The sequence below is a fragment of the Drosophila miranda genome, chromosome 2 (assembly GCF_003369915.1).
Source record: "Drosophila miranda strain MSH22 chromosome 2, D.miranda_PacBio2.1, whole genome shotgun sequence".
Classification (NCBI taxonomy): Eukaryota; Metazoa; Arthropoda; class Insecta; order Diptera; family Drosophilidae; genus Drosophila; species Drosophila miranda.
In genome coordinates, this window is record NC_046675.1 from 8153129 (window position 1) to 8173485 (window position 20357).

At 45.5% G+C, this 20357-nt stretch overlaps 1 protein-coding gene across 1 annotated transcript in view; it reads right to left on the reverse strand.

Moving 5' to 3' along the window:
- LOC108155327 (synaptotagmin-like protein 4) overlaps positions 1-18094 on the reverse strand; it is a 44933-nt gene extending 26839 nt beyond the window's left edge. The window contains exon 1 of the mRNA XM_033390033.1: positions 17651-18094. The gene's annotated coding sequence lies outside the window, so the exon portion shown is untranslated. The remainder of the gene's footprint in view (positions 1-17650) is intronic.
- Positions 18095-20357: the final 2263 nt, after the last annotated feature.

Consider the following 20357-nt stretch of genomic DNA (forward strand, 5'->3'; position numbering starts at 1 on the left):
CAACTCCATGAGGATGTGGCTTTGGATGGTGAAGGGAAGGAGAAGTGTTTGTTCATGTCCTGAGTTCGTTCGAGTGCCACTGTAGTTGTCGCTGTAGTTGTTGTTTTTGTGGTTGTAGCAACACGACTGCTGCTCCACGACTGCTGGGTTATGAATTAATAATCGTAATAAGCCATTAGGACCGCCAGGAGTTGAGGCAGTGCCAGGGGCGCAGCAGGGACAAGGGTAACAATGGGCTGCGAAAAAGTGCTAAACCTAAATAGCCATAAATTCACAGTGACCATGAAAACAGTGCAAAGACCTGGCTTTGTTGCCGCCTGTATGGTGTGTGTGTGTTCCCGATAGAATATGATTAAAAACCCTAACACGGCCTAAACAAATAGCTTTACGCATGTTTGTGATTGTCCTGAATCCCCGGATCCTGTCCCGTGCACGGCTTATGCAAATAAGCAACTAATTAAACTGATGTAAATCAGCTGGGTCCCGCTACAGGCTATGGGTCTGTGACTGGGGTCCTTTTTTGTGGCCTTTTGGGCGTGTGACCTTTTGGCCAGATCGAACACCTGGCACCACCACCAAGCAATGGCTTATTAGATATCAAAAGGAAGATAACATTTGCCGCTTTCCTTCTTTTCCTGCTTTGATGTTGCCATGGGGCAGCAGCAACAGCACCAGACAAGGACAAAATAATTCTCCTCTTTGAGAGCTTACCGCAGCGGAGGGCACGAAACAGAGCTCTAAGGCGGCGGATTGATTTGGCTCTAGAAAATCTGGAGTAAACAAATGCCATGCCACATCAACAGCAGAACGACTGAACATCTGCGGTTGAATTTGAAACTGTTTTGCAAAAGTTTTAAATTGAAAAATACACACTAAATAAAAATAGAAGAGAAATAGAAAACAATTTTAAATTATTCAGATTTAAGAGAGCGAATAAAATATGCTAGAATCTGGCATCTGTCCTCCTTCTCTCTCTCTATTTTCCTATCTCCCAGAGTTTCCGCAAAGTATGCCATAATTCAAATCATTTCGGACCACAGACAACGCCACCAGAGCGCCACTAGAGCGCCACCAAATGACTGGCTGGCTGTAGAGGCTGCTGTCCATTAGATTTACGATTTTAATGACGCCAAATGCTGGCGGTGATGTGCCAGAGAGCGCGAATATAAATAATTACCAGGCTAAATATGATTTGTCGAGGGCTCTTTTTCCTGCCACGGCCGCTGCACTGACATGGACACGGAAAGATGGACAGGGACCGGTCAGGCTTTTGGCCGGAAGCTGGGGCAGGGACAATGCCCAATTGGGGGCGGCAGCTCTGGGTCTGCTCGCGGACTCTCGACCTGACTTGGGTCTCGCGTTTCCGTTTCAAATTAAAACTTTTTGACAGCGTTGCGAGGCAAAACTTGAGAGTGTGCCCCATGGCAGGGGGGCTGCCAAGGTAGACCGCCGCCAAATGGACATCAGAAAATGTTAGGTGGCGGCTTTAAATTAAAGCAAGTTACTCCCTGCCTGGGCACCGGAAATGGCCTGCCATTTGCGCGCCTTTTAATTATGCAATTCACGACAAAATGCCGTCACTCGAGCCGCTCATATGTGTGCGTGTGTGTGTGTGTGTATGTTTTCGGGTAAGTGCTTGAAAATGTTATTAGTTTTAATTAATTTTAAATGTGCCACTCATAGGCGGTGCTGAAACGGCACGCCATCAGGACTTCGGGGGGCATTCAGCATGCCCTGCTTTTTATGCATTTTGTAAATTCCCTCTTTGGCGGAAACAGCACATCAGCGTAAATATACTTTCGTGTTTGCAGACCGCGGTCGAGCTCAAATCAAATTAAATGCGAATTTTGTTGAATTTTAAGCACCCGCGGCACACGTGTCGTATTTTTGATGTGGGGGGACCATAAACCTAAATAAACGTTAATGCCATTTGCCTTTTTTCCCTCTGCCTCGTGTTGAGCAGGGATACAGCAACATTATTGAGCAGTTTGCAACACGGAGTGGAACTTTGAGCCGGCTTAAACTGCAATCCAATTACCGCTTCCGGCAGGGAGTTTAAGAAGGTGTTGGTCAAAGGATACTGCCTTTATAAGGAGTACCTTGGGTGGGAGCACCTAATCTTCCATTAGCAGTAAGGGGGTTTCCTTCCTTTGGGACTGCCCGTTAGGGTATTCACTCTCCAGTCAGCTGGCAGCAGCAGCCTTTTTCATCTTGTTAAACTTCGATTTGACAATGATAACCGGGGCCAGCAACAGACGAGGGTTCTCTCAAGGCAGCCCTCAGCTGTGCTTTGGCATTTGCATAATTACGTATAGGACAGCCGCAGAGGCAGACACAGACGCAGAGGGTATTTGGTGAGGGATGCGATGGGGATGGGATGTGTCGCAGCATACGAGTACATTGACACCGAGACACAGATCCGAGCTGGAGGGTGGGGATCGTGGTGCAGAACTTGACGAGTATATCTGTGTTGGCCGTGGCTGAAAATTAATGGTTTTGGCCTGGCCCTTTCCCCTTTCAGCGGCTGGCCCTCGGCCCCCGGGCAGGGGTTTACATTAGCTTATGGCTCATAAGGCGGTGTCTTTTAGTCTGGGACCAGCTCGGTCAGGGCTTAAGTGGCCATCTGCAGATGAATGATACCAACAACCAGCCAGCCGCAGGACATCATCCCAGACCCCAGATCTTGGCTCATAATAAAGCTAATAATAATGAATACTTTGGGCTGGTGGAAGTGTAAATGGTTGATAAAGTTATCTTTGAGTTTGTTAAACGAGTGGAAACTCTTCGGCATACGGTGCACACTCGAACCGTATGTAAATGAGCGTTTAACACGCGACGTATGAGCAATATTCATGAGCTGCATTGCGCATACGCCAGGTGTGCAGCTGCATCCCAATTGACTGCCAATCCCTCTCGCAAAAAAAGTGTATAAAAGTTAATGTCGCTGCAGTGCCGCTGGCGAAACAGGATTATTCAGCGACTCTTTGGCATTTCTGCATAATTTAGCGAATGCAAAAAGTTTTAAGAGCAATCCAGAAAGGAAATGGACCCTCCCACAGGCGTGCAGGCGAGCAGGCGACCAGGCGAGCATAAATTTTGGTGGCATAACAAATTTTGATTGCTGCGCACTTTGCACCGCCGTTCCACGTGAAAAGACGCTGAAAATGAGGGTTCCAACTGGGCGACAAGATGAAGTGTTCGCAGCAGCCATGAGACTGAGACGGGCCGGGCCCTATATAGGGCACACAAATAGACCGTGAGATGAGAGACTCTAAAAAAAGAGATGGAGGGGGGGGAGACTCTGGCTGCCCGCTGAGCCATCTGCCATCTGCCTTCTGTCTTCTGTCGCAGCAAGGTCGTTCCATTTGTCACATTTCTGACAGTTTGCAAAAGCGATTGCCAAATGGCAAACTAGAAAATTGTGTCACTTGTTTTGCTGCTTCCCAAAATGGCGATGGCTGAAGCTGGGGCTAAGACCGAGGCTGAGAAGGAAAGCACCTGCTGTTGGCCAATCCAAGCCCAGCGAGATTTATGGCCGCATTTCTTTTCCCGCTGCTGCTGACATTTGTCTTAACCAAAGTTTTTCGCTGGCCAAATCCACTTTCACAATGGCACAAAAATGCCCAAACATTTATTACTTAATAAACGCGGCCAGAACCCAGTCCCAGTTCCAGTCCGCAGCTCAAAAAAATAAGAAAATTGAAACGGCCCCAAGACGAAAGAGAAAAGAATGGGAAACTTTTGTGTTAAGGGCTTAGGGGGGTTTCTGTTCGAGTTGTTTTTGCGGCAGTTGGCTTTGTTGTTACAGCCTTTTTACAGCGCTTAACCGAGCCATTCGTGCGTTAAATTATAGCCAAAAGTCTTTTGGGGGCCCAATCCGTTGTCCGTTGTCCGTTGCCTCTTGGCTCTTGTCTGAGATTTGCTTTACGCACCAAATCAAACAAATCGTCAATTTGTACTTTCATTTACTTTCCTGTTCGCTCAACGATAAAGCGGGGGAGCTCTGCGAAAGAGGTGTGTGTGTGTGTGGCAAGGATGGGTGGCAGCGCACCGGAAATCTCACGGCTGCCATTTTAAGTACCGGCTAAATAACAGTTAATCGACGAATCGCTTGTCAGCGATGTCATCGTCGCCACGATTGCCCTCCATTGTTGCTATTGGCCATTTTTATACCCTTTCAGAGGGTAACACGGACTTGAAATAAGCAGGGGCCTTGGGCAGACCCCTCTCTTTGGTATAAGGCTTTGGGGCACAATCGGTAGAACATCTATGGAAACATATACATCCAGAAATCGATCAATCTGCAAGGGTATGTAAAGCTTCATAGTCTCTCATTTTCGTCACCGCTTACTGTTTATTGCTGTTATTCTTGGTCTCCACTCGCTGTTGACCATTGTCTGTTTTTCCGTTTTGGTTTGTTTGCCTGGCTGTTCGCTTATTTGCCTTAACTTGGCTGGCAGCGCGCCCTTTTCGCCGAGAGAATAACAACAAAATGACGAAGGGAAAACGGCTTTTTTTAATTGACATTTGAGGGACTTAATTGGCCCGGCCATTCGTCTGGGACAGACGCATAATTTAGCGTGAAATTATGATCCAATGAGCCATAAACGGATGGAATGGCCAGCGAAGGCTTTAATGAAATGCAAGTTTTAGGCATTTGAAAAACCTTTACCAAACGCTGAGATTAAGTTACAATCAACCTTTTCCTTTTGATAAAATGTGCACCAATTTGATTGCAAATCAGTTTCCTCAAGGCTCGGCATATTAAGATCCCTCAAGCAATTGGATACTGTGCCCAGCTTGGACCCTTTTGCCGGTTGTAAATGATATTTTATCAATCCGTTGGGTTCCATAACCAGGCTGTCCATTCTCGCCGCTCATTATCCTAATGAAGTGCGGTCATCAATCATGGGGCGGGACGGAAGGCCTTTACCCTCCTGCTGGCCTCCATGCGTGCATCATGTTGCGTTGTAATGAAACACGATTTCTGCTGCTTTTCAATAAGCAATCAATGGGGACAAATTGTGCGCTGGGAATATGGAGTTAAAGATTAAATATACACGAGTATGTGCGCGTGTCTATTGATGTTTTTGTGCCCCGGAGCAGTGGAACATTGGAGTATGCTATGCTCGTGGCATGTCCTGAATGCCAGATAATGCTACCATGTTCGAGTACGAGTCTAACAAATTTCAATATTTTCATTTACGAGCACTCCACGGAGCGTGTGGTGTGTGCTGCTGTTCCGCCTGTTGTTTTTGGCGCATGTGCGAAAACAACAAACGGACAAAAGGATAAGGGATATGGGATATGTGTGGTGGGGAAAACCGGAGAAAAAAAACCGAAAGCCTGCATTGTTGGCCATATTTCGTGATTAATATTTGATAAGTCCCACATGTAAACTAAGCAAAATCAATATCAGGTAACCGAATGGAGTGGAGTGGTGTAGAGTGGAGTCCTGGAGCGTGGGTGCCAGTGAACGTGCTAACAAAACGAGAAATGCGAGTATTTTTGGACCGGACTCGCTCGAATGCCCGAATGGTCTTGTGGTGCTTGTGGTGGAACGGAAATATTTCATTCAACCCGCTCGGGGATAACGGTGTCAGTGTGTTAATATTCAAATCGGAGGAGCACTCTTAGCTCCCGGCCGGCAGGATACCGGAAAGTCATTGACATGAAAGTCACGTAACCCGACTTAAGTTTCGACTTTCCAAGAGTTCGACTTATTGACAGACGCGCCGAAAGTTATGAAAACATTAAAAAGAAACGCATGCCCGCCCTCCGCCTGGGGCACAGTTGGGTTGGATTTTTCGGGGGAGGGGATAGAACGAAAAAGGGTCTCCGGTTGGGCCGCAAAAAAAGAAAGGAAATGGAGAAAGAAGAGAAATGCGAAAACGAAACAAAATTGCTAAACACTCAGTCAAATGAAGCTGCGACTGCGACCCGGGCGCATTTTCCGGACGAGAGCTTCGGAAAATTTGCTTCTTCTTGTATAAAATTATAAATTTATGGCCGGCGTCTGCACAAAAATAAATACAACAAAAAAAAGTGAGGCAGGGCCCGGACCCTAGGGTAGGGCAAATAAATGCCTGGACTGGACTGGACAGGCCGGACTTTAAACGCTTCACTAGCTGCCCAGCCAGACCCAGTGCCAGACCCAGAGCCAGAGCCAGCGGCCGAGATAGAGAAAGAGAAATCTGGTTATCCCCCCCGTTAAAGGCGCCAAAATAGTCGGCTTTAATCTGCTTCGGCTCTCAGATGGAAAGTGTGTGAAGAGATTTATGCGATACACTGGCAGAAAAAATAGTCTAGCTTTGCCTTATGGAATATTCTAGAATATTGGCATTGGCATCTCAGTGTGTCATTTGTCTTGATTTATTTCCGAGCATCATTGAAGCTATTCCTGGAGCCTTGGGTTTCCAGTAGATGCCCGGGAAGTACCTGCTCCAGACAAGTGCCATCGAATTTATTCACTTAATTTTTGTGTCAAAACTGAAGTGAGACCTGAACTTTTTTGAACAAGTCCATCTTTTATAATTCCCATTGCCCTGTGCGAACTTGGTCATGCTGTCTGACCTCTGCGGCACAAAAAACAGAAATCAAGGGAAAACCCCACCCACCCAAGACCAAGTCAACGTCTAACCGTAAATAAAGTTGCCATCGCCGTAGCCATCGAGTGAGTGCTACGTGCCGCCGTCGCCGACAAATTGTATGTGCGTAAATTGGCCGCCTGCCAAAAAGGTTATTGACTTATGGCCAGAACCAGAGTTACAGCCAGTGCCAGTTGCTGTTGCCGTTGCCGTTGCCGTAGCTCACAAATTTGGCCAACCAAGTGCCGTTGCCTGGCAGAGACCGTCTTCCGTTTGGGCCTGCCCCTGCCCCATGCCCCTGCCTCGTCCGTCAGATGGACCGTTTCCTCTGGCCGAGCGTGACAATGTTCAATTCATTGCCTGCCCCATTCAGAATTTTAAGTAATTGAAGGCAACGCACACGCTAACTAGCCAACAATTCCGTTTAATTATGTAATGTCCAGACGATTTATGACACAGGCCGGTTCGGACTGAGGGAATTTGCATTTTCACGCTTTTCCCCAAATTACTCAGTTGGCCAAAAGTGGCACGCTCTCTCTCTCTCTCTTTCTATCCCCCTCGAATGACACAGGAAAGTACCTACAAACGTAACTGGGACAAAGTAATCCCACAACTGGCTTCTAAATGAATTATTCGCATTAGAACGGCTTGGGCAAACGTGGCCAAAGGTCAGCCGACTACGACTATTAGTTTTTAGTATAGATTGAAATTGGAAAATTGGAAAATCTTATTAGGCATGGTCAAGGCTGCGATAATTTATCGAGTTAAGTGTCGATTATTGAGTTAACAAATTACTGGGCATCTTTGTTGAAACGAAGTTGTGGAATGTGTGATTGCAACAGGCAGCGGTCTGCCAAGTGCCACATATTATCTTTCTGTCGGATAAGTATCTCTTGTCGTTGATTACGGTATTTTTTGTAATTGTATGCAGTGGTTTAAGATATTTAACCAACAATTACACAGTAAATTAAACAATTGTGGGTTCTATTCACATCACATTCACGAAGGTCGAGTGTGGCATGACGTACAGAAGTCTCTGAGATTTAGGTACTCAACTCTTTCTTCTTAAACACATTATTTACGATAACTTAAGCTCTTATTGTTAATTAGAATATGCCATGGCTGGAAATATATATATTTTTTAGGGTCTTTTACCCTTTTTCCCTCCAACAAACTTCAATGAAAACTAACCCAAAATCGTATGCATATTTTCTTGTTTAATTTCATATTCGATGGCTTCCTGCAGTTCTCAAAATAGTAACTTTATTTATGTGAAGTCTCATAAATATCCATTTGGGTAGCTTTTGAAGGAAAAACCGAAATACAAGGCACTTTGCACTCCGCCAAACTTGGCCGAAAACAACCAACAAAATCTGGCTCCGCTCCACTCAGATGTGTGTGGGTGGGCCGTATTTTAGCAGCGTATAGCTCTGGCGTAGTTGGCTGTTAATTCTGCACATGTGGCGCACTCCATGCGGGGACCCGGCCGCTTGCCGCTTGCCGCTTGCCATTTTCGAATTCGATTTTGTTTCTGCTTTTCGCTTCACGTTTCACGTCTCCACTTGGGCTGGCTATAAAATTTATGACAAAAACTTAATTCAATTTGAGCCATGTGTCAATCAACAGCTGCATTTAAGTGGAAAGTTATGTGCAGCCAGGCGGCCGTGTGGGGGGGCCGCTCTGTCAGTTTATTTTGACACATTTTAACACACAGCAGATAATGCATTGGAGGTGGAGTTCCTTTGGTGAATGCCGCCTGTAACTGGAGTGGAATTTAAATATTTAAACAGCCAATTGTGGCCTGTTGCATGGTGTGAAAGGTGGCCGCACTGATTGACTGCAGTGCAAGGTACAATTTGATTTTCAATCAACTGGGACTTCATTAGAGAGTCCTGTTGAGCAGTAAATTATTTTCTGCCTGTCGGGAATAATTGAGCCCCGAAAGGCACCTGTTGCGGCTGCTCCAATCAGGGACAGATGGGGCACATTCCGACGACAAATCAACCCGTCGCCACGGAGGTGACTCGACCTGACCTGACCTGACCCGCTTGTGTCAAAGCCAGAAGCTGAGAATGTGGCGCTCTGCCAAAGGCCACTCTGTGCAACAGGCACATCATGTTGCCCCATGTGGATACATCGGATTGAGGAACGTGGCCTGGGTTCGTGATCCGAGTTGACAGGCTGAATGCTGAACGGTGAACGTCGAGCACTCTTCAAAAATGCGGCTAAGCATTAAAAATTGATTGTGCTGGAAGCGAAAAACGCAAAGCAGCTAAGCAGCCACAGCCACTCACATCCAACCAGCCACCCATCCATTCATCCATCCATCCAGGCAGCCCACACGAGCGACCGCAATGAAAGTGTATCAATTTTATTTGCCATTCGGAAATGACAAAGTGTGTTCAGCGACGACAGCCTCATTGCCGGGGGCCACAAAGAAAGCGAGCAATTTGGCCAAAAGCCACAAGGAAACAAAACCCACAGCGACAGTGCCCCGTGTCCCGTGCCCCATCAATTTGCATTTTGTAGAGGGCCGGCGTGTGTGTGGCTCACGAATGTGCGTGCGATTGTCATCGCTTTTGCTGCTGCTGCTGCTGTCACTGCCACTTCCATCACGCATACGCAGCGTTGTACCCCGTGAATCCCTCGTCCCTAGCCAGCAGCGGGCCGGGCAACCGGTAATTGGAAAATCATCCATTACGAGCGGCTAATGGAAACTCGGTAAAATTGTCGCTAAATTCGATTAAGTGTGTAAGCTTTGATATCGATGAAATGTTACCCTGCCCCGATCCCATTCCCATCGCATGTTTGTATCGCTGTTTGGTTTTGACTGATTGCCTGACTGGCAGTCTCCCGTCAGAATAGGCCAATTGGTTTGCCTTTCTGCTTTGGCAGCTCTTTCTTAGATTCTGATTCTGATTCTGCCTTTAGGTCTAGCCCTCTTCCCAAGTCCACGCTCAATTATGTAACTCAATTTGACAGTGGCATTATTTATAAACGCAATTTAATTAAAATTCATCCCAACACTCTTGGCATAAGTACGATTTCTTTTGATTAAAGAAGATTTCCACTTGGAAAGAGCCCAACATTTATCTCCTTGGCTTTTTCTGGGTTAAGAAAACTCCAAAGAAGTATGGACTAGAAAAAAATATATAACTTTCCACATAAATATTTGAATTTACATATTTCCAAACTTATTTCCTTTGAACTTTGCGCTTTATCGGGCAAACGATTTTCCTAATGGCCTGCCAAACGCAAGGATTCAATAAAATTCCATGAATGGTAAATTGATTTTCCGCACTCGAATATATGGCAAAAATATAAAGCCAGTTATGCCCCAGAGTGAACCTGAACTTGTGCCGTGACTTTTATTTCTTGGCGTGCAAATTATATGCAAATGTTTATACAAATAGATTTCACTTGAAACTTTGTCTTTGCTGCCAGTTGCAGTTTTCAATTGAAAGTTCTTCCAGGCTGTCCCCTCGATTGGCTCCTGCTGCACCATCGAACCGTCTGATGGCATTTTTCAGCTGTTTATTGGTTGCAGCAAACTTTCAGATTTAAATGGCCTCAAAGTCCGAGTAAATAAATAAAATAGAATCCTCTGAACTAATCTGCTTGTCGAGTGGAACGCAACTCAACCAGAGATGAGTGCGAGAAGGTCAAGTTTCCCTTCGTGTGGCTGCAGACTGGCGGAATATGAGAAGCCTCGCTCTGGTGGCATGCAATCGACACGCTTTACCATTGTGTAAATACCATTTAAAATGGATATTCTGGACGAACAATGGCCCAAAGGCTAGCACTTGTGTGTGGCGATGGCCAAGAAAGGAAACGAACAAAGCTGTTTATTGAATCTCTGGTTTTTCTTCGGTTTAAATTCGATTGCGATGGCACAACTCCTCCTTGAAGGTTATTGAACCTCCCGCTCCCCGCTCTGCGCCTCCAAGAGTATCTACACGGATCTTCGATGTTTTTCGATTAATTGACGATGACCCAGCTAAATGCTTAATGTTGAACTTCCGTGCGAGTGGCAGATATACTTATTAAATCAATTAAGGTAACCAACAATGCTTTCTATGAACCATGGACCATCCTCTGGTCAGCTCTGGCCGTTTCTGCTGTCTCATAGGGACGGACCACAACTTTCCATGGCTCTCCCTGTGAAATGTTGGGCATACAAGTAATGTGCAATAATGAGCATCATATAATGCCAGACGCGTCGTGTACGATGGCAGCTGCTGCTGCTGCTGCTGCTGCAGCCAGGGAAAAAGTGAATGCAACATTAGCAACGACAACAAATTAACATTTTTCGAAAACTTTTAAGCCCCGACATGCGTTGACACTTTTGGGAAAATTGCGTACAATTTCAAATGCAGGCAACAAAACGCAGCGCGTAATTATACGTTCGAGACGGACGGGAAAATGGAGGAAAATATATGGTTTGTTGGAGGAAAAATGAAACGAAACGCCGCGCTGTGCCGTCAAATCGCATTCGTTGCGCAGTTGACAGTTATAAAATGGAAAGGTTATCTAAAAGTCTGGTCCAGCAGAAAAAACACTCTATAGACAGGCAACAAATGCAGCTGAAGAAGGCGCCAGGCAGTGCGGGTACTTGGTGCTGCCACAGTCCGCGGGTTTCTGCCACGGACAGTGACTGATGGACTGGCAGCGCCATGAGCCCCATCGGCTCGATGCTGACCACGCAGATGATGCCGCTTCTGTTGCTGATGAGAACGATGATAATGAAGATGACAGGGCAGCATTTAACAAGCAGTTAGCTGTTGAATAACTACGAGTGTACATAAATTATGGCAGCCAGAATCGAAAAAATCTAGAGTGTAGCCTTTACGAAATACCCAGATGGCGGTTCACTGAGCTTAGAGCCCTGCCAGGCAATCCCTGCCCTGTAATAATACTCGTACTCGTATATAATTGTCCGACCTGAGAACTGGAATAGCACCCAACACATGCCCGTACAAATGGAAATGCCTCGGCTTTCGCAGCTGCTTTGATGCATTCAGTTAGTCCCAGTTGAGGAGGTCATGTAATGGCAGCCCCTCAGTCCACATCCTCAAATATGGTAATCCAAACGACCCACATTCGAGTGCATTTGTTGCCTGTTTGACCAAGTTCAGGCAGGGCTGCAGCCAGGGCTTTCTATTGGGGCCAGATTGTAGATAGCAGAGCGGAAAGAATCTGAAATTACCGAAGAGGAAACACTTTTCTGTTGTGGCCTTAACCTAGGGTCTCCCATGTTCTATGTTGTATTTCCATCATTAATGGCTAGCCATGATACGGAGGCCGATTCTGCAGAAATTTGGAAAACGAAGGATTTTGTGCTTCGGTTGTAATTTGGGGCTGATCGATTTTCGATTTCAATGATGGGTTTTCATCTATCCGAGTAGAAGAACACTCGAAGAAAGCTCCCTAAAAATCTATAAGGCATTTTCTCCAATAGCTCCAAAACATGTTGTTCAAACCATAAGTTTTTAATTCTAAGAACTTTTCAACCGCACAAGGGATAATTTTAAAAATTCTCAAATTTCTTGTAAGACCCTCTTAAATTCCTAAAATAAGTTTTCCTCAGTGCACTTTGAAGGTATATCTACTTATACTCAGTGCTTTGCCCTGCACTCCAGTGAGAAATGAATCTCCCTGAACATGGAGGCAGTCTGCTGGGCAGGAACTGCTCTTGGCTGATTTTTGCTGCTTTTTCCTGGTTTTTTGTGGTGCTGCATGCAACAGCAGCATAAGAGAGGCACTCTGTCCCCGGCCTGGGCTGGCTCTGTGGCAAATGAAATTCACTTTTACCCATTCTTCACCCAGTCTTTGCAGCAGGTCAGGTTTTCAAGCACAGTCGGAGCCGAGAGCCAAGAGCCAGCGACCGAGCCAAGAGCCAGAGCCATGGCCAGTAGCTGGCCGTCGAGTCGACCGGTTTTTCCCAGCTGCAGTTGGAAAATTTGTTTACAATAATACTCTCCGGGTCTGTGTTTGTGTTTGTGTTTGTGTCCGATGTGGAAGTGCACTTAAGTGTGGGGCGCGTGTGCTCTGTGCGGGGACTCTTACTTTCAATTTCTGCACTCATTAGCCAGCCAGCCACTGCCAGTACGAGTACGAGCTCATATACCGGATCAGGGCTGGTCTGGGTCCGGCTTTAATTTCATAATGTCAGCAGGGCCGTGCGAGGGGCCCGTACATGGAGAGAGCAGAGCCAAGAATGTTCGCCAAAGTATCTTTTTGGCAACTATGCTTTTGATGGGCTGCTAAAAACTTTCTCTGCGAATAACTTTTGCCCCGAGATTCGACATCCAATCACCAGCCACATCCACATCCAGCAGCAACTTCGGATTTGGCCACAACTTCACTTCGCTTCCATTCAGTTCAGTTGCTGTTTCCAGTTAAAGCCGCTTCTTGTGTGAAGAAACTTTTTGGGCCACAACTTTTTTTGGGGGGCACCTTGAGGAGAGTTTCCTGAATTAACAAGACCTGTGTGTCTTCTGTCTGTCTGCGGCTGCAAATGTGTTTGCACTGCAATGAAATTGGAAACGAGATCTGCAAAAGTTGAGTAATTGAGCTGACTCTGATTCTGATTCGGATTCTGGTTCGCTGGCCACTCGACGGAGAATCGTGCCCCAGCAATCAACTTTGGGCCGAGTCCGGGCCCAGTCGTAGACCAAAAAAGGGAACAATGTCAGAGCTGTGCCACAGCACAGAGAACAAAGCAATAAAAGGCCCGAGAAGTGGGTTGTTGTTTGCTGGGAATGGGGAAATGGAAATGCCTTGGAAAAATCAAGAAGGAAATGCAACGTCGCGACGTTAATATGGCCGGGAGGAGGAGGCGAACGCATATGCTTGACACGGAAAATGCAATCCCCCTGCATACTAATGCCACACCGAGGAAATAGAGGCCCATAAAAATTACTTTCATGGCTCTAAAATACCATCTACTCGTACCGAAGCCAATCCGTAAGCGGTCGCTCATGTCAGCCGAAAGAAACTCAAACACAAACGCGAACACTCAGCCCCAGCCCACGTGAAAAGGCAGCCCACAGTCAAGTCAATCTTCGAGTAGCTGGCAATCCATGTGGGCGAGGCCGAGTGAAAATTGCGTGCAATTATCCAGAGATGATATCAGCAGTAGCCGCTGCAGATACTCCTCACAGTACAGTATCTGTATCTGTATACATATATTGTATGTGCTATGGCCCTTAGGCTCTGATTTGTTGAACGCAAATATTGGTTTCGCTTTTTATTGCTTTTATCGCTGTGAGTCGAACTGGTTTTTAGAGCCAATCGAAGCTATAAATAAATAATTATTATTGTAAAATGCAATCAGAGTAAAGGCAACTGTCGTAGACGCTGAAGTCCATGGTTTGTCATAATAAATAAATGATGATAATATATATAAAATAAAGTAAATATAAACATAAAAATCTGCCAGTTCAGTTCTCAGAGAAACTCAAAATAAAATATCAACAGTAATTAGTTCTGAATCAGAAAAATTCTGAAATGCTTTCTTAAATTTTTAAGCGTTTATTGATTAGTTTGTCAGTAATACTAATTATTTTTTAGTGTCTACAAAGACTGCTCTTTTCTCATCCATTAGCTAATGTACCGTTCCAAAGTCAGTCTGTGAGTCAGCCCATAATTAAATGGCTAAATGCAGCTTAAGCTTGTTCATCTGGGGCTGGACCCACTCACGTAACCGAGATAGACAATTCAATTTTAGTCAGCTTATGGCCATTGTTATGGCTGTTATTGCTGACTTACATTTGAGGCTGCCAGAAGCCAGTGGCCAGTAGCGCTGACCGTTGGCGTTTCAGCGTACAGTAGGAAAACAAAACGATACGAAAATAAACCACACCACACTTGGCCGGACAGACGTACAGCTGTGTGGGCCATTCAATAAGAATTTCAATCGCCCGAGCGACACATTGCACAGGCACTTCAAGGCAGCTGATGCCACGCCAAAGCCCCAACATCAACAATAACAGCTCACACTCTTGGCCACTTTGGAGCTGCCCCAAAAAGTGCTACCATTTCTGCGACATGGGCAAAAAGCAAAGATTGAGAAAAGCCGAAGCTTTGAACACACTTTACGGTATTCGGTATCTCAAATATTTATTGAGGAGAACAAAAGGACAATCAAGAGGGATAGGAATCGATAAAGACTACAGCCTATCTCCCTGGCTGCCAAAAGTCTGCCCAGAATGATATGACCCCTATTTGAAACCGATACAAAGTTCTCAGTTGCATTTCCGTTGGCCGACATCTGATTCATCGATGTGCGAATACTTATAAATACGAGTACGAAATGTATCTATACGAATCTCTGGTTGATTAAATCAGCCCCATTCTGCCGCCGTCGCTTGTTTACAGAGATTTTTTCCGTCACATTCTCAAATATGTTTCACAGCCATTTCGGCCATTGAATTTGTCAGGCACGGCACAGAAAACACGGCACGCGAAAATACGAGTGAAACAGAGTCGCCGGCATCCATTGACGGACTTGATTCTGGCCAGATTCTGGCTGTTGTCTCACTCTTTATTTTGTTGCTGTTTGGCGGCCAGCTTAATGTGATTTGACCAATTTGGGGGACTCTGTGTCCAAATGGCAGAGCGTTAATTTGCCTATAATTATTCTGGCATGTCTATGAGATAATTGCGCCATTGGAATGGGCGAATAATAATGGACAAATCGTGGCCAATTCTCGTTGGGCAATTGTGGTATAAAAGAATTGAAACTGAGTAAAAACGAAATACAACTGTCATAAAGAGAACTGCATTAGTGGGTAAACCTTTCTCCCAGTAGCAGTCCACTCCCTTTGGTCCATTCGCTTTCTTTTCATCTCTTTACGAGTGTCAACAGCATCTCATTGTCATCATCATCATCATCAGAGTTTGAGTTCAGTTTTGATGGGTTCTCGTTAAATCACAGTTAACCCGATTTGCATTTGACTTGATTAAGGTTTTCGCGAGCAGTTCAGTTCGTTCTGTCTGTATCTCTATTTCTGGCCAGACATCTATCTGGCCGAAAGCCAAGCCCAGAGCCAGTCTCCAAACCCAGTCATGTCTCAAATGGAGCTATCTCTCGATAGAGCTCTTATTTGCTGTTGCGGCAGCTGTTTTCGTTTCATAAAAATGCAAATAGCTACTCGTACAACAGTGCCACGTTCAACGCGTGCGAGAAGTAAGAAAAATATCGTTATTAAACCCAATAACTGTCACCAGTTTTGTGCATTAATTACAGGCCATTTCTATGCATATTCGGCTGCCCCAACACACGGAGCAGAGGAAAAGCATTCTGAGAGATACATATTCAATGTTTCCAGCAGAAATAGAAAAAGACCAGCAGCGGCGGCAGCATCGGCAGGCGAGAAAAGCAAACACGACAGAAATTAAGGAAGCTGCTGAAAAGATAATGATAAATGTTCGAGCGATGGGCGGGCGTGGGGATGAATGAATATTTATGAATGATTAATGAGTGGCAAGACATGGCCCAAAGCCAAAAGAAAATCTCCAATTACCTTCGCCTGGAACGGGGACGGGGCTGAGGATGAGGCTGTCGGGCAGAACTCAAAGTCCGCTGCTATCAGACATGGTCAATGCACCCGAGCGTGCCACAACTTATCTCAAAACTGTTCGGCTCCTCCCCGGTCCGTGCGAGACAGACTAGACATGACATAATGCTCAAATATTTGGATCTTGAGCACATAAATAAATCCAAGACAAAGTCTCTTTCGTTTCGTTTGATTTTTATAGCACATCAGATAAGAGCCCAGAAGTAAGCTCATTTCGGCCTTATCGCGTATAAAGACAACAGCAAGAGCGCACGTTGGAAGGTTCTTCTGAATGTGTGTGTGTGTTCCAAAACTAACAAATAATACAAAGTACATTCCCTTGTCAAGAATCAGTGTCAAGTCGAAAGTCAAGAATTTTTAGCTTAATGGCCATGCAGCAAAGTGACAATTAAACGCAGCTGAGAGAGATTTATTTAGAGAAGATACATTTTGTTTTTGCAAAAGAAAATCTCAAAAATCGAAGGAAACATCTGATGATTCCATATTATGCACATGTTCTCCCGAAGATTTCCCCTTTAAATTTTATGCACTTGTATCTTCCCATCATTGAGAGCGTGGGAAAGTATCTTGACATGAACTTGAATTATGATTTACGTTTCCTTTTGTCCAAGTCCCAAGGGGAGAACGGCTTTCGAGTGCCCTCTACATCGACAGACAGACACGATTGACGGCAATTGTTGGCACTTTGCTGGTAAACGCCCTCAAATCATTTCACACCTACAAGATACTTTGCTCTAGCGAACAGAAACTGTTTCTATTTATCGTTGTTGTGGCATTTGTGTGGCAGTATTACTCATGTCAGTGGCTGCTAGCTCGTAACTTTTTCATCGTCACAGTCGCGCTGCAAATCGAGCTTCAAGCCGTGTTGGCCCTGGTAATGGACTGGAATCTTCGGCGATGCCAATGGTGTTGTCAAACGGCAACAAGGCACATATCAAGAAGGTTTAGACGTGCATAAGAATTAAACCGGGCTTAGCCTTAGAAATTTCAACAAGAAGGGGATACAGGGGAAAAGCTGAAGACTAGGCACATGAGTCGACTGAAAGTATCTGCCAGATACAGGCGCTCCACGCATTCGCGGAGGAGTGGGTGCATCGCACACAGCCAAGAGCCCTGAGCCGTGAGCCGTGAGCTGTGTGTGTAAGTCAACCCAACAGATACATGTACGAAAACATTGGGACATTCCAAGAGACAGAGACAGGGACAGAGAGAGGGAGAGGGAGAAGCAGAATGTGGAGACTGTAAGTATAATTTTTACCTTTGCGGTGACGTTGCTTCTTTGTTCTTTGACTCCACTGCTCTGCCTCTCTCTCACTCTCTCTCTTTCTCTGTCTCTCCTTTTCTGTTCTGGGTATTAATTAAATTTATAAACCGTTAAAATAATCAGAACCCGACTGCGAATTCCTTCTGTGCAAGCTCTGAGATGCAACCAGCAGCAATTACGAGTATATTCGCGAGGAGAGAGCGTGTGTGTTTCTTTACCTTTTGGTTCTGAGATACTTTTGTATCTGAAGTTCGTAGAAGTTCGTTAAAGTTGCCTGTTGCCTGGCAAACTGATGCCAAATTCTCTGTTGTTTGGCAAAGAAATTATCCAATTCGTTTTCTTTTAGGGGGGGTTCGCTTTTGGGTTCGTTGCTTCGAAGTCGCTGCTATTTTGCATACCATTCGATAGATTCTTTTCGTATGGGTGTGTAATTCTTATATCAGCCGCAATAAAAAGAGCAACAAAAAAGAACACTGCTGCGGCACAGGTAGAAAGACACAAATCTCAAACCGGCAATCTCATCGCACTCACACACACACACGCACACGCACACTACGAGTGGTATCACCAACACCGGCGCACGTTCAGCCGTTTGGCTTTTGTATCTTTCGGATGCGAGCTGGAACAGCGACGTTCGCTCGGCTCGAGACGGTTTCGTTGACTGAAGTCGGGTCTGGAAGTCGATCGCCGAGATTCGAGCGGTTGAAGCAGCCAGCCCCGCCGCACGGTTGAAAGCAACAGGTTGAAAGGCGGCCCAGAGAGCGGACCTAGACTGAGACCGAGACCGAGGTGCCTCTCTCCGGTTCCTCTCTCTGTCAGCTGCTACCTGAAGCGCCCGCTCCGCCCTTCCTCCATTATCATTAGCCAGAATGCGCGCCTGGCGGCGTCGCCCGCTATCAGTTCAATTACGTATGAGAAAGCCGAGTGGCAGTGGCAGTGGCAGTGCCATTGTTCTTGTCGCTCTGGGACGGTACGGGGCAGCACCAGACTGCTTTTCGCGTGAAAAGAGAAAATGTTCCCTAACCGATGCATTAGGCGCATATTTATACACTGACCACGGGCAATTTGATCTAGCGGAGGGTATATTGCCTTTGCATTTGCTCGGGGACCTCACTCTAGAGGTCTCTTAGATGAAGTTAAAAGAGGATTATGCAGGTTCAATCTGAAGCGATATAAAATTGAGGTCAGTCAGTGAAATATCAAGAATTATTCGATAGGTTTTAATTCAATCTGAAGCGATATAAAATTGAGGTCAGTCAGTGAAATACCAAGAATTATTCGATAGGTTTTAATCGGCTCTAGTTGATCTATTTATTCGGCAAAATAAAGACTATTTTTCCAAGAAAGAATATTTTTCAATAGAATTATTATATGGCCAATAAAAAAAGGACCTTACACCGAGATATCTGTATATTTTTTGTATTTATGAAGAATTTTTTATAACATATGTATAAAGATATAAAGATTTGTAAGCCTTTTAGCCACCTCAACGACACATTCGTAATAACCAAAAATGTATTTTCCCTAGTTAGCAGAGTATCTGTTAGCCAACAGCATTTGATTTTTCCGTTTTCCTTCCGTTTGCATGGGAAAATTTGCCGCCAACATTTTCACAGAGCTCCTGGGCGGTGGGTGGGTCTTGGAGTGCAGTTATAACGAGCTGGTCTACACGATACACGAGTAGAACATGCCATGGCATGGCCCCACTCAGGTGACATGCGGCGCTGACAAATTTCATAATTGCTGAATAACATTTTAAATTGTATTTAATTATTGTGTGCAATGCGGCGGCACTTTGGGAATATTTTCCAGGGCCCGCCCGAAGCCTTTGTTTGTGTTGATTAACATTCCGGACATTGGCCACAAAATGGCAGCTGATGTTGTTTCATGTGTGGCATTAATTAGACTTGCCGCGGGACGGACTGCAAGTGCTTCAACCCTTCAACACGGAGACCAGTACACTGAGATATCCTGTGATATTAAATGAAGTGAAATCAAAGACGGGCGTCTAGGACACAGGACTTGGCCATGGGGTCACACCTCGGACTCGAGCTGGGGCCCGGGCTAACCTTCTAGGTTGGCTAATGAGCCGATCCCAGCCGGTGAGTGGGCGTTAAGCGGCCAATTAAAGTGGATGATGACAAAATACATAAAGACAGTGTAATAAAAGTGTTTGGGGTGAGGGCTCGGGGGGGGGCACATGGCAACAGAGACGAGGCGAGACGAGTCACTTGAAAGCCCTGCAGTGGTTACGGCTGACTGCGCAAAAGTTTTCAGTTCATTTTGATGGCCATAACCGGGAAGTGGCTGTGGATGTTGGTAGATGGAACTTGGAAGTTGGCCTGCCAGAGGAGCAGCCATTGCCGTAGCCTGGCAGCGAAATTATAATTAAAAGTAATCAACAACATTAGCAAGTGAAATGTGCCGGCCAGGCCAGAACGACAAGGACCGGGGAAAGCCAACCAAATCCAGAACAACTGCGACGCAACAAGTAAAAGTAGTTGGCCCACGGCTGTAGATCTTGCCTTAGCCTCAGCTTCTGCTTTATCTTTGTCGTTATCTTTATCTTTTGGCTTGGCTTTATCTCTATCTTTGTCTTTTGCTTTACCTTCAGCTCTGCCATTATGACTGAAGACAGCGTCGACCGCTGGGAATGCGGCAAACATTTGTTGGGAAAACATTTAATTAAGTTCTTTGCGCTCTGCCTTCGAATGATGAACGAGCGCTCCATTAGATTTCATTTACTCAACAAGTATTATGAACATTATCTATATACATTAACTAGATGAATGTACATTGTACACACCCTGGACACACTTTTCCCCCCATTCGTGCCGCTTTGAGTACGTGTTTGTGTCTGTGTCTGTATCTGTGTCTGGGTCCCCGTCTGTCTGCCAGCCTGCCTGCCTGCGTGGGTGGGCGGAA